The sequence below is a fragment of the Schistocerca serialis genome, chromosome 6 (assembly GCF_023864345.2).
Source record: "Schistocerca serialis cubense isolate TAMUIC-IGC-003099 chromosome 6, iqSchSeri2.2, whole genome shotgun sequence".
Lineage (NCBI taxonomy): Eukaryota > Metazoa > Arthropoda > Insecta > Orthoptera > Acrididae > Schistocerca > Schistocerca serialis.
The window spans coordinates 651,525,888-651,538,288 of NC_064643.1; the positions used below are offsets into that span (position 1 = coordinate 651,525,888).

A 12,401-nucleotide genomic window follows, 5' to 3' on the forward strand; every position below is an offset into this window, starting at 1 on the left:
AAAATTTTCGGCGGCATTGTAATACATTCACACATTTACACACATTTCATCACTCTTAAAGTACGATTCTTGGTTTCCAACATCCTTTTCCACAAATCAGAGTCCCTAACCACTACTCATTATTCCTTACCTTATTATACATATATATATTCGTCGACACTTCTTCAATATTTCATCATAAGAAATACGTAGCATAATCAAATTCCTCATATACGGTAGCATCATCTTATTGATCATAAACATACCTCAACACCATAATACACATAGTCATTGTAGTAATAACATCATAACACCTCAGTCAAATCTCAAAAACATCGTAGCTTTCTGCAATAATTTCAAACCCTAAATTTCAATAGTGTCATCTACCTCAAATGTACTTTAAAAATCATGATCTCACACCAAATACATCATTCAAAGCTCTCATAGTATCACAATGGTTCTGAAAAGATATGAACAGTTCACAAAGTACAGACAAAATACAATTTCATAAGTGTGAAGTTACCCAACTGTGTAATTGCGTAAACATGTGTCACTGATGTAGTAAAATAAATGTTTGTCTCTCTCAGTTAAATAACCAGATAGCTCTGTGATTTATGTGTTAGAGAAATATGGTACCGAAGTGTAAAGTTGTATAAGCAAATACCATATTAGCTAGGGCTCCTTGTGCTTGCCAAACACATGGTACACAAAGTAGGCGTGTACCCCCCTCAGGATTAATGTAATTATACCCTCACGTGTTACAGATTATTGCAATGGAATCAAATGTATCACGGAAAACTTTCTTTGTAATTCAAAAACACTTAAAAATAAATGTTTTAAGTATAAAATTAATCACTCTAATACGTGTCCTGTAGCGCTAAATGTGCGTCTTGCTGTAAGATAATCTCTGTGGAAGTGTTGTAGTTATTGTCCTCCGAAAGCTAAGTTCTGAAGAAGCCAATGTACTTACCTCATGATAAACAAAAGTCAAATGCTTTGCGTATAGATATCTTACTTATTACGTTTATTGCCATGATGAAGAAAGTACTGTAATGTAATGTATTGTTGTGCTACAGAAAAGGCTATCTCATTGTTGCTATACCACAAAAGTTACTACTAAAACATGTTTTACTTTCCCAGAAAAACTGTGCAGATATAAAACAGATACACCGCAAAAGCAACATTGTAAATTGTCACTCATTAGTAACGTCATGATATAATCGTGTAGCTGTCACATAAACCAACCACTGTGGCATCTGGTATCTCACAGAAAGTACGTTAAATCCAGAATGTATCTTCAAGTAAACCAAAATGTTGCATTAAAATCTCATTAGCAGTACCAATATATGTTCTAAGTGTGTAAGCCTTATAGTCGTTACGCAATCATGCAACTAACAAGCAAGAATGTACACACACAATAACACTGTGACGTCTGTTCACTATAACAATGCATTCGTAATTTTCTGTTTAAATAAGTTCTCTCGGTTCTTGTCTGGATATTTAACTTCAAACATTGTTGCATGTCAACAGTTTCTAAGTTTGACAAAGCATACTAGAAATGTGAAGCGAAAAGTTTTATGGCAAAGACAAAGTTAAAAAGCAGATTCTCTTTCAATAAACGGTTTTACATGTGAAATGTGGTGCAAGCCTTTACTCTTCCTACTATGCAGAGCTCCAGCTTCAATGGAATTATCATGTGGTGTATGGTACATCGGTAAAGCAAGCTCAAATTTTTCTCAACGTAGTGTCTACGTTATTTTTCTCTGAGCCAGCTTGCGCACGTGGCTGCCTGCGGTGTGAGCCATTGTCTGTCTCTTTGTTGGCGTGCGTCGTTATTATGATTAGGAGACCTAACTTCTACAAATTCACCTTGACGAGAAGGCCCTGCCCTATCTGAATCCCGCCAGTTCTGATGCAATTCAGGTCTGTCGTTACGATCATATTGTCTATCGTCATGGTAGATTCCATAGTTTCTTTCTTATCGGTCACGTGGTGGAGAATTTCTCCCTGAATCGTAACTGCGCGCTGGACCGTTGCGTCTGAAGTTATTCTGTCTCCCTTGATAATAATTATTTTGGTTCCCATATTGTCTGTTTCTCTGATTGTCTCTGTGATAGTCATTCCCGCTGAGAGGTGTTCTTTCCCTGTAATTATTACTACTCTGCCAACGGTTGTCATACGGGTGGTGTCTGTTTTGGTCACGATTTACGTTGTAAGAATAGCCTTGTCGTGTCCATTTGTTATTTCTGTCATTGCGGAATTGTGATGGATGTGACCTGTAATTTTTGTGTTCCTGTTTTCGCGTTCCGCGATTGTCAGTGTCAATTTCCAATTCTTGTAACAGTCCCGGAAAAGCTTCAATGTCGTATTTGCAACGTCCTGCCAAAATAATGTGTCGTAAATGTTCAGGCAATTTGATTAAGCAAATGCGAATGAGTTCTGAGCGGCTGTATGGGTTTGACAGGTACTGATTCTTGTGCAACATGTCTTCAAAATATTTCACAAGACTTGAGAATTCAGATTGTTCGAAATGTTTCATCATTATGATGCTATGTTTTATTCGGTCTTGTGTAGCTTGAGACCAATATGCTGAGAGGAAGGCATGATAAAATTCTCCTTCACTGTGACAATCGTGAATGACCGATCACATTCTTACAGCTGGTTCATTCTCTAAGTAGCCACACATAAATTCTAATCTGTGTTCTAACGACCAGTTGGGAGGAAAACAATGAGAGAATTGATGGAGCCATGCTTGTGGATGAATGTCGTTGTCAGAATTCTTAAATGTTTTGAAATTACGTGTAGTAATGAACAGCTTATAGTCAAAATGATCATTTCGGCGAGTCGCATGTCGGTCATTGCTATGTCGTGTCGGTGGTTCCATCTCAAAATTCGGTGCACCTTGCCAATTTCTTTCATAATTTCCGAAGTGCCCTGATTTATTATTTTGTGATTGCTCCGTATTTCTATGTCCCTCTTCCCGTACTGGAGTGCGAGTGTCCACTGAAATATGTAATTCTTGTATTACTTGTGCCAACTGATCTTGTACTTCCCGGATTTCTCTTTTGTACTGTATATTGATTTGATTTTGATTTTGTTTGAATTTTCTAATTTGTTCATACTCTTCAGTGTCGGTGAAGGCTACAGGTCTTGTCATTCAGATCAAAATCTACCTTTGTGGATAAGTTAGTGAACTGATCTGAAAGTTTGGCTACTTTATCCGTTAGTGAAATTATTTCCTCTGTGTGTTTTTCTGAACCAAGTTTCAGAGTGTCCATTTGTGTTGAAATCGTATCTACTGTGTCCTTTAAGTTTTCCTGAGTTTTTGCAAGTTGCGTTACCGAATTGGTAGATGCCACTGAGTCAATTTTAGCTTGCAAGGTGTCGTGATTTTCATGAACAATAGTTTGCTGTTCTTTTATGGCTGCTTCGTGATTCTGTAATGGATTTTCATGCCGCGAAAAAATAGGTTGAAAATGCTCACAAATTTGTGTTTTTACGTCATTACAGACTTTTTGACATTTCGATTCGATTTTATGTAGCTCAGTAGTTAAATCTTCACGTGTTTGTTCAAGAGTTTGTTCCAATGAGTCTAACTTTTGAAGTTGTTGCTGTGTTTGTCTCTGGTGTTGTTCCATTGTGTCTAACTTTTGAAGATTTTGTTCCATTGTGTCTAACTGTTGCTGTGTTTGTCTCTGATTTTTTTCATTTGCTGCATTAATTGCAATAATAATGTATTAGCGTCTGGAATGTGTTTCTCTATGCTTTTTGGCAGTGCATTTTCACTGGCAACATTCACGTTTTGACAAACAGAAAATGTGTCTTGACTCATTTGAGAAAACGGTGAGGACCCAAAACCTGAGTCTACAGTATTTGCAATATTGTGTTCTGTCATTTCGGATTCCTGAGGCGAGCTGTTGCCGACCGATCGATCGATAATGCTTCCCTGTTCACTAATTGTTTCACTGCCTACACCATTATTTGCAGCCCACTCCATTTCCCTATGCACAATTACCAAGTTACCACTTTGAACATTAGTTAATTCATTACTCTGCGGCGCTAACACACTGCTTTCGTCTTCACTATCATTTCTCAGTTTACTTTGAAGCCTAGTATAACATTTTTCACACGCCATTATTGTCACAATATTTCACACGACAACACAGAAAAGCTCAATTTGAAGAGCAAAATAACAAAACACATGAACATAGCATTGAAAATAATATCTAGTTAATTGCAAGCGCAGCTGCGAAATACTTGGTGCAAATCTACATGCATGCCACAACTGTTTTACTGTACAACAATGAACAACTACAAAGGAAATCCTCTCTATAATTACGCGCTAGCAATAAACAAAAGCTACACTAATTACACAAACTACAAGAAAAATCAGAAGATTCCAGTGAGGTATCCTCGGTTAAGGGTCGACATATGATATGTCCCCTTTGAACAATTCTACGTGACTGTGCTGAAACTGACACACAATATTTTTTTTTAGCGCAACGCAATCTGACTTTCAAAAATCCCTACAAAAGAATGGCCCTGACTAACATTAACCTATACGTTTCACAAATCACTTACCTCACAAAAATCTTCGTTACTCGAACTACTGCAATAAAGCGAGCGCCACTACTGCCAGCTAAATAAAAGATTCAAACTACTGATGGCACTAACTACTGATAGGCATAGTTAGCAAATGAAAGATTTTAATAGAGAACAAACAATGTATTTACCTTAATAGTGTTGAAAAATCAATATATATATATATATAGCAGTTCATGACATCCAGTCTTACAAATTTCAAAACTCCGCCATTTCTCCCCCCACATCCACCACTGTTGGCGGCTCACCTACAACTGCTCAACGCTACACGCTGTTAACATCCAGCTGTCCAACGCTACAATGGCGAGTATTACAACAATGCAAAGCAGCCACTGACTGCACACAGCACAGCCAGTGATTTTCATACAGAGCGCTACGTGGCGTTACCAATAAGAAAACCTAAACAGCCTGCTTACAGTGCAACAATTTCCCTACTGGACTTGTCTCCAGTCGAGGACGTAGTAGTAGTGGTAGTCGTAGCTTTATTCATCCGTAGATCTCTTTTTACAAGGATATAGGACATGTCAAAGTATTTACAAATTTAGATCAACTTAAAATAAGCTAATTCGTATACACATATATTTACAGACTTCTAGTTAGAGACAATCATTAGATTTACTCCTGGTATACTTTTTCTTACAAATAACTTATTGAATAATGTAATAATGTAATGCCACATTGTTCACTCATGTCTCACTATCAGTCCCTGCAAAACTATGCATACATTGTTTCATAACACTTGACTCACTAAAATACGCACACACACACACACACACAAGTGACCTCTGGTCCATTTTCTGTACCGCAACTTCCCATTTGCTATCCTGAAAAACTGAGTCAGCATCCCTCCATAATGAGTGAGATGTTGAGCTCAGAAAGAGGAAGAGGTCTTAGTATTGTGCCATGCATAGCTTGTATTTCTAGAAAGGAAAAAAAAGAAGGAAAAAACATAAAGTGAAGGCGTTATGTGGGATGTTGACTATTTCATAATCATTATTATTATTATTATTTATTTGTAAACATTTTTTATCAAACCACTACCCTGTTTTAGCTAAGTAAACCTTCAGTCTATAAAATGTATTGTATTTTAAATAAGTGTAGTTTCTTTAATCTCTTTCGGTAATTTATTGTACAGTTTTATTTCTTGGTAGAAAATGCTGTTTTGAGTATTATGTTTATTTTTTCTTGGTAAATGTAAGTTGAGTCTATCTCTTGTTGCATGGTCATGGACAGAGCAGTTTGCGCTGTAATTACCAATGTTATTTTTTATGTGTACAACTGACTGGTAAATGTATTCACACGGAGCAGATAAAATCCCCAGTATTCTGAACAGACCCTTACAATGAGCTCGAATAGTATTTTTGGTGTGGGATATGAGGGGTTGAGAAGTAACTCGTCGATCAACAACTCTTACAGAACTACATGAACAGTCGGGCGGGCATGCCATAAATCATCGCAGGATTGTATTCACTATCTGTGCGATCGACTTGATGCCAGGGTCAGCGGCTGCACTGCCGCCGTGGAGGATACACCACGCACCCATATGGGTGTTTCAGTGTCGGTTGATACCTGATATTGGAGAACCGTTTGTGCTGTTGATCTGTAAATGTAATCATTTTATGTACTCCATATGCACTGTTGCAACAGTAAATCTTGACTGAATTGTAAACCTCGAAAAAAGTGTACTAATTTTTTTTCCTGCAGTGTGTTTATTTTTCCTCTATGGAACTGCTTTTTGGTCTTACTCATCTGCCTAGTGATCTTCGTAGGCCTTTAATTGTCTAGCTACGATATTACCTTTCCTTCTCGCTCTGCAGTGACTGCGGATACAGTAGCAGGCACTCCGTCTTCAGGCCACAAGTGGCCCATCGGGACCATTCGACCGCCGTGTCATCCTCAACTGAGGATGCGGATAGGAGGGACGTGTGGTTAGCACACCACTCTCCCGGTCGTTATGATGGTTTTCTTTGACCAGAGCCGCTACTATTCGGTCGAGTAGCTTCTCAATTGGCATCACGAGGCTGAGTGCACCCCGAAAAATGGCAACAGCGCATGTCGGCCCAGCTAGTCACCCATCCAAGTGCTGGCCACACCCGACAGCGCTTAACTTCGGTGATCTGACAGGAACCGGTGTATCCACTGCGGCAAGGCCGTTGCCGGATACAGTACTGACACCAGAAAAACCCTGAAAACAAAAACCAGTGTCGCCATACAACTTCCTACTATAGGCTTCTTTCAGATGCCTTGCCTGAAAACTGCAGCTTCCTTGTCACAGCAGCTCTGTTTGATAATTGTATCAACACACTTTTTTTGTAATAACTAGATCATATTATTGAATTAATAACTTCATGTTCACTATCATCCTACACTCTTTGATTTAAAAGTGAAAATTCTCGAACTGTAACTTTTACGTCACATGAAAAGATGACTAGTAAATGCCATCGATACAGTTCAATCAAGAAAGTTCCTCGCCCTAAGTGAACGTCATCAGAGAACTATCACTGTGGAATTCAGTTCCTCAGAAGTGAAACGCTCTAATTGTATTATTTAACGTGTGTAGCATTACAGATGACAGCCAATAAGAAGGACGCATTGACTCCATCGCTCTAATTACAAAGTGCCCAGAAAATCAACACCAAAATTCATCATAGCGTAGCACATCCAAGATAAAGGGCAGAGGGGCGCGGAGACTGCGCCGCTTCACAGCCAACACTTCTCGCCTGGTGGTCCAGACAAGCACAGTTCGTGCACCTGCATATACGGCGTTTAGGTCACCCTGCTCCGAACAGCGTGTGACCGCAACTGTCTCTGTCAGTCTTATCCCTACCGACACGTATTACTGATCCTAGAATTCCCATTTGGACTTTTAAGTGATCAGATAAGTTTTTACTGAAAGAGGATGTTTTCTGGTGTAAAGTCCAGTAAAATTATTATCTTATCTAATAGGATAAAACAAATATAACTTACTTTAAAACATGGCGCAAAGGAGTGCATGTTCTCAGATATCCCTTCAGATGTAGATTGTGGCTAAAAGGTTGGAGTTATAATGGTCAGATGGCATACCACGATGTTAACATGTGACTCTACAACATACGAAAATTTAAAACTGCCTGTTCAAATCAGAATGTAGGTTTCACCAAACACTGTTGAAACGTCCCCTTTGAACAATTATACAAGACTGTGCTTAAACTGACATACAATATTTTTAGCGCAACGCAATCTGACTTTCAAAAATCCCTGCAAAAGAATGGCCCTGAGTAACATTAAACTATACCTTTCAGAAATCACTTACCTCACAAAAATCTTCATTACTCGAACTACTGCAGTACAGCGAGCGCCACTACTGCCAGCTAAATAAAAGATTCAAACTACGGAAGGCACTAACTACTGATAGGGATAGTTAGCAAATGAAAGATATTAATAGAGAACAAACAATGTATTTACCTTAGTATCATCAAAAGTCATAATATATATAGCAGTTCATGACAAATTACAAAACTCCGCCATCTCTCTCCCCACATCCACCACTGCTGGCGGCTCACCTCCAACTGCCCAACGCTACGTGCTGTTCACATCCAGCTGCCCAACACTACAATGGCGAGTATTACAACAATACAAAGCAGCCACAGACTGCACACAGCACAGCCAGTGATTTTCATACAGAGGTGGCGTTACCAATAAAAAAATCTAAACAGCCTACTTACACTGTGTATCACCAATTTTACTGGATTTATTCATTTCAAACTACATACACAGAGGAGTAAAGCTGTGAAAGTGTTTCTTACATTAGATTACACGTTTTTGCCAACTTTGAACTTTCTGTCTCACTTTCTTGAGAGTAAACAAAAAAAATCGAAAAATTTGTAATAACTTCTAATATCCCTACTTCACTTTCTTCATTTATAGTCAAACGTTGTTTCTCTTCATCTACCATAACTTAATGATAGAAAAGTTATAAAACAAACGGTTCCTATTAATTTCATGAGAGTGCAAGAAAATTGTGACTTTGTACAGTTGCACTAGGCATGGTCAGCATTTCGGCCATAATCAAAATAGTCTGAGGTGCTGACTGAATGCAGAGAGCCATATAAATGTCAGAGATTAGACACAGAAGACCATACTAGTGCCCCCACAAGTATTTCAAAGACTTATAAAATTACAGAAGACTTTATCTTCTACGTGAATGATGACAAGCACAGTCAAATGTCAAATTTTACCCAAAATCGTTTCAAGATAAACTTTCAGTTTCGAAGTGTAAGATCAAACGTAAGTTACAACTTCAGTTTAGATCTTTTCTACATCTACAACATGTAGGTTACAATTTGAGGACATTACATTTACAACTGTAGGACGCTACTTACTTTTCGTTTATCTATCTGTTAAAACAATTTAATTCGCCCCCTGTTGCGTACATACATGCTGAATACCTCTGCATTCTCGAGAATGAATCTACGCTACTGTGCTCATATTCTCATTGAGTATGAATCATTTGTCATCTTTTGGTGACAATGTCAATTTACACTGGTTTACAATGGAAAATGCATATAACTTGCATCAAATTAGATAGCGAACAGTAGATTTACCAACATCATCTAACACGCATTCTCAGAAATCGTCAGTGCTTAATTCCTTTCCTGATGAGTGTGTCACACAATTTGACCTACCCATTATACGTTGTATTTCATTTTAGCGACAGTACATTTTTTGCTCTCAGTCCCATGAATTTTGTCATGGTGCCCACCAAAAATTCATCTTTCATTAAACTCACTGTCCTTTTATTGACACATGAGATGAAATGAATGTTGTTATCAGGGTAGCCTGAAGTGTCAAAAAATCTACACACATCACTTTTAATAACATTATAAATATTAAGTTATCTACGCCCATATAACACATGCTAACATTTTACATTTACAGAAATCTACAAGAAGCATTTTACAAATATTTACAAAGGCCATTCTTAATGTTATGGGTTTGTCAAAAACAATGTTAAGTTTATTTAATACAATACCAACGAAATTTTTCTTAAATACGATACTGTGTTTCAAATTTCGTGTTGGAATCAGAGCAGAAGCTCAGTGTCTCCCTTTCAAACTTGCTATTAACTTCATATCACTTAGTTTTTGCACATTATCCACAATTTTCCCTAACACCATTATTAATTAGTTTGAAAAAGTCTTTTTGGAAACTTTTTTGCATTCATGCATTCCTCAGCATTGATATCGATGTATATTTTCATGCAGTTAATTTGATGGAATGATAATATCTGGCAAATTTTGTTTAGGATAAGATTATTTTTTAGATATTTCTTTAAATGTCTGTAGTGAATTACAGAATTTATTTATCATATAATGTATAAATCAGCTTCTTTGGGACTCACAGCCTGTTGATGCCAAGTGTTGGTACCATTCTCTCTGGGCATAATGTCGGATCTGAGTAATGTCACTATTTCCCTCTTACTCGAGTTGTAAGCCCAGCAGTAACTTGTCTGGATAAATATATGACCGAAATTGATAATGGAAAATTGTTAAGTGTGGGGCAAAAGGTTGCCCTACTTGTTACAATTTCGATGTAACTTGGGACAATTTGTTACAATTTTACTGTAACTTGGAACAATTTGTTATAATTTTTATTGTAACATGAGGTAATTTGTTACAATTTTTGTTATAGCATGGGGCAATTTGCTACAATTTTATTTGATGGTTATCTGTAACAAGATATAAAATAGTGACATATGGGGCTGAAAATTGTTGTGTATGTAGTATCTATGCAGAGAGATTTCAAAAACAGTTTCAACATGTGCTGACAGGTTTAATGTCCCAAACTATCTCCACAGTCCATATCTTTAAATGTAACAGTTAGCTTTGACAGCATTATACTGACAGAAGGTTTTCTTTTTCTAGGTAAGCATTTGGAAGAAGAAGTGCCCTGCAAATGCTTTGTAGGTAAGAGGAGACACTGTACTAAACATTTTATTTGATGCTTTGTATTCCAGTTAATACCATTAACAGATTAGATGGTATCTTTGTCCTTTCGGAATTAAGGCAGCATTTGTAGGCCTATAAGGATTTAAACATTATGTATATAGTTTTTTGCTACAACAAGCAGCTGCTACTCTCATAGATGGCAAGCAAGTTATCACCAAGGTTCTCTGGCTATAGTACAGGATCCAGCATTCAGCAACCCACTAGAGAAAACCCAGAAGACGAACTCTTGGGTAACATGTAATCACCACCAACAGCAGTGGGAGAGTGATGAAGTGTAGTTACATACTGGAAGAAACATGCTGTGGGAGCTGTGTAGACATGTGAATTTCATTATGGTAATGAGTGATGAGAAAGTAAAATGGTTATCATCTCCATTAGGTGTGGATCTTATGAAAATAGTTATCATGTAATCTCATAATTGCCTATCACTCTAAAAACTGAAGAAATTATTGACTACTCCTTGGAGATCAAGGGTTGGCAGTGAGTAATGGAAGAGAAACGATGAAATTGTATTTGGAGGATAAAACTTCCCCATAAAGTACCTGTTTTATATTTGTTTTCCTTCAACTCCTGTGAACTATAACTTACAAAATTGATTCTAAACACCATGGGGTAAGTTTTTTTTACAGGCAGTTTAGCAGTTGACATGCATGCCCTCACACACACACACACACACACACACACACACACACACACACACACACACACACACACACACACACACACACACACTTATACTGTCAAGTTATGGGACATGCATTATATGATTACAAGTATATGGATGCCCATTAGTGAATATTAATATGAGATGTGTCCATTTTTCATCTTTATAACATTCTTAAACCTGCTGGGAATGCTTTTAATGAAATGTCTGAACAAGTGTGGAAGAATGGCTGTTCATTATTCCTCTAGAGTCAAAACCAGAGAGGGTAGTGATTTTGGATGGTGGGATCCAGAACAAAGCCAATGGTCAAACCCATCCCAGAGGTGATTCATTGGGTTCAGGGCAGGACTCGGGGCAGGCCCGCTTACATAAGGATGTTATTGTCCATAAGCCATTCCTTCACAGATGCTGTTTGATGACATAGTGCATTGTCATACTGACATGAACAGTCATTATCTCCAAACTACTCCTCTGTTGTATGCAGTGCAAAATGCTGCAAAATGTGTTCATATCCTAAGGACAAATAGATCCAATATCGGTATCGTAACACATGATGGTGGACAACATTCTCCAACGGTATAGCGTTAATCTCCACTCCAAATCACTCATTTCCTATCATTCACTGTCCAGTGATGTTTCACTTCACACCATCTCAAGCACTCCTTACCACCGGCTCCACTGAGCTCTACTGACTGAACCATACTGCTGTTACTGCTTCTCTACTGACAGCACAACACTCCCTGCCTACTTTAATACCGATGGGTTCGACTACCATGATATCTAATGATCATGTTTTCTTTGCATAGGAGGGTGTCTGAATACTTCTCATATGATAGTGTACACTGTCAGATTCTGCTACTAGAAAAATATATGATAACTGGTCATTGACAACAACTATCAGTTTATGGTATACTCGAATATCTGTAAACCGACTGTCTACAATTTTCAGTACATTGGGAAATTCGTAGATGTTAAAATTGTTATACTAATGAATGAGCTCCTTCAATACACCAGGAGCCCCATGTAGACTATTATTATTGTATGGATCTGGACCTGGATATAATGCTAGATTTAGCTGGTGATGTCTGACTGCCTAACAATAATCCTGTGTGTAAGAAGACTAGTAAGAACTTGGTAAAATTTAATTTTTGGTGTAACATGGATGGTTT

At 37.7% G+C, this 12,401-nt stretch overlaps 1 pseudogene; it reads right to left on the bottom strand.

Annotated features, from left to right (window-relative positions):
- Positions 1 to 6,621: 6,621 nt before the first annotated feature.
- LOC126485719 (5S ribosomal RNA) lies at positions 6,622 to 6,739 on the bottom strand (annotated as a pseudogene).
- Between the last annotated feature and the right edge of the window lie 5,662 nt (positions 6,740 to 12,401).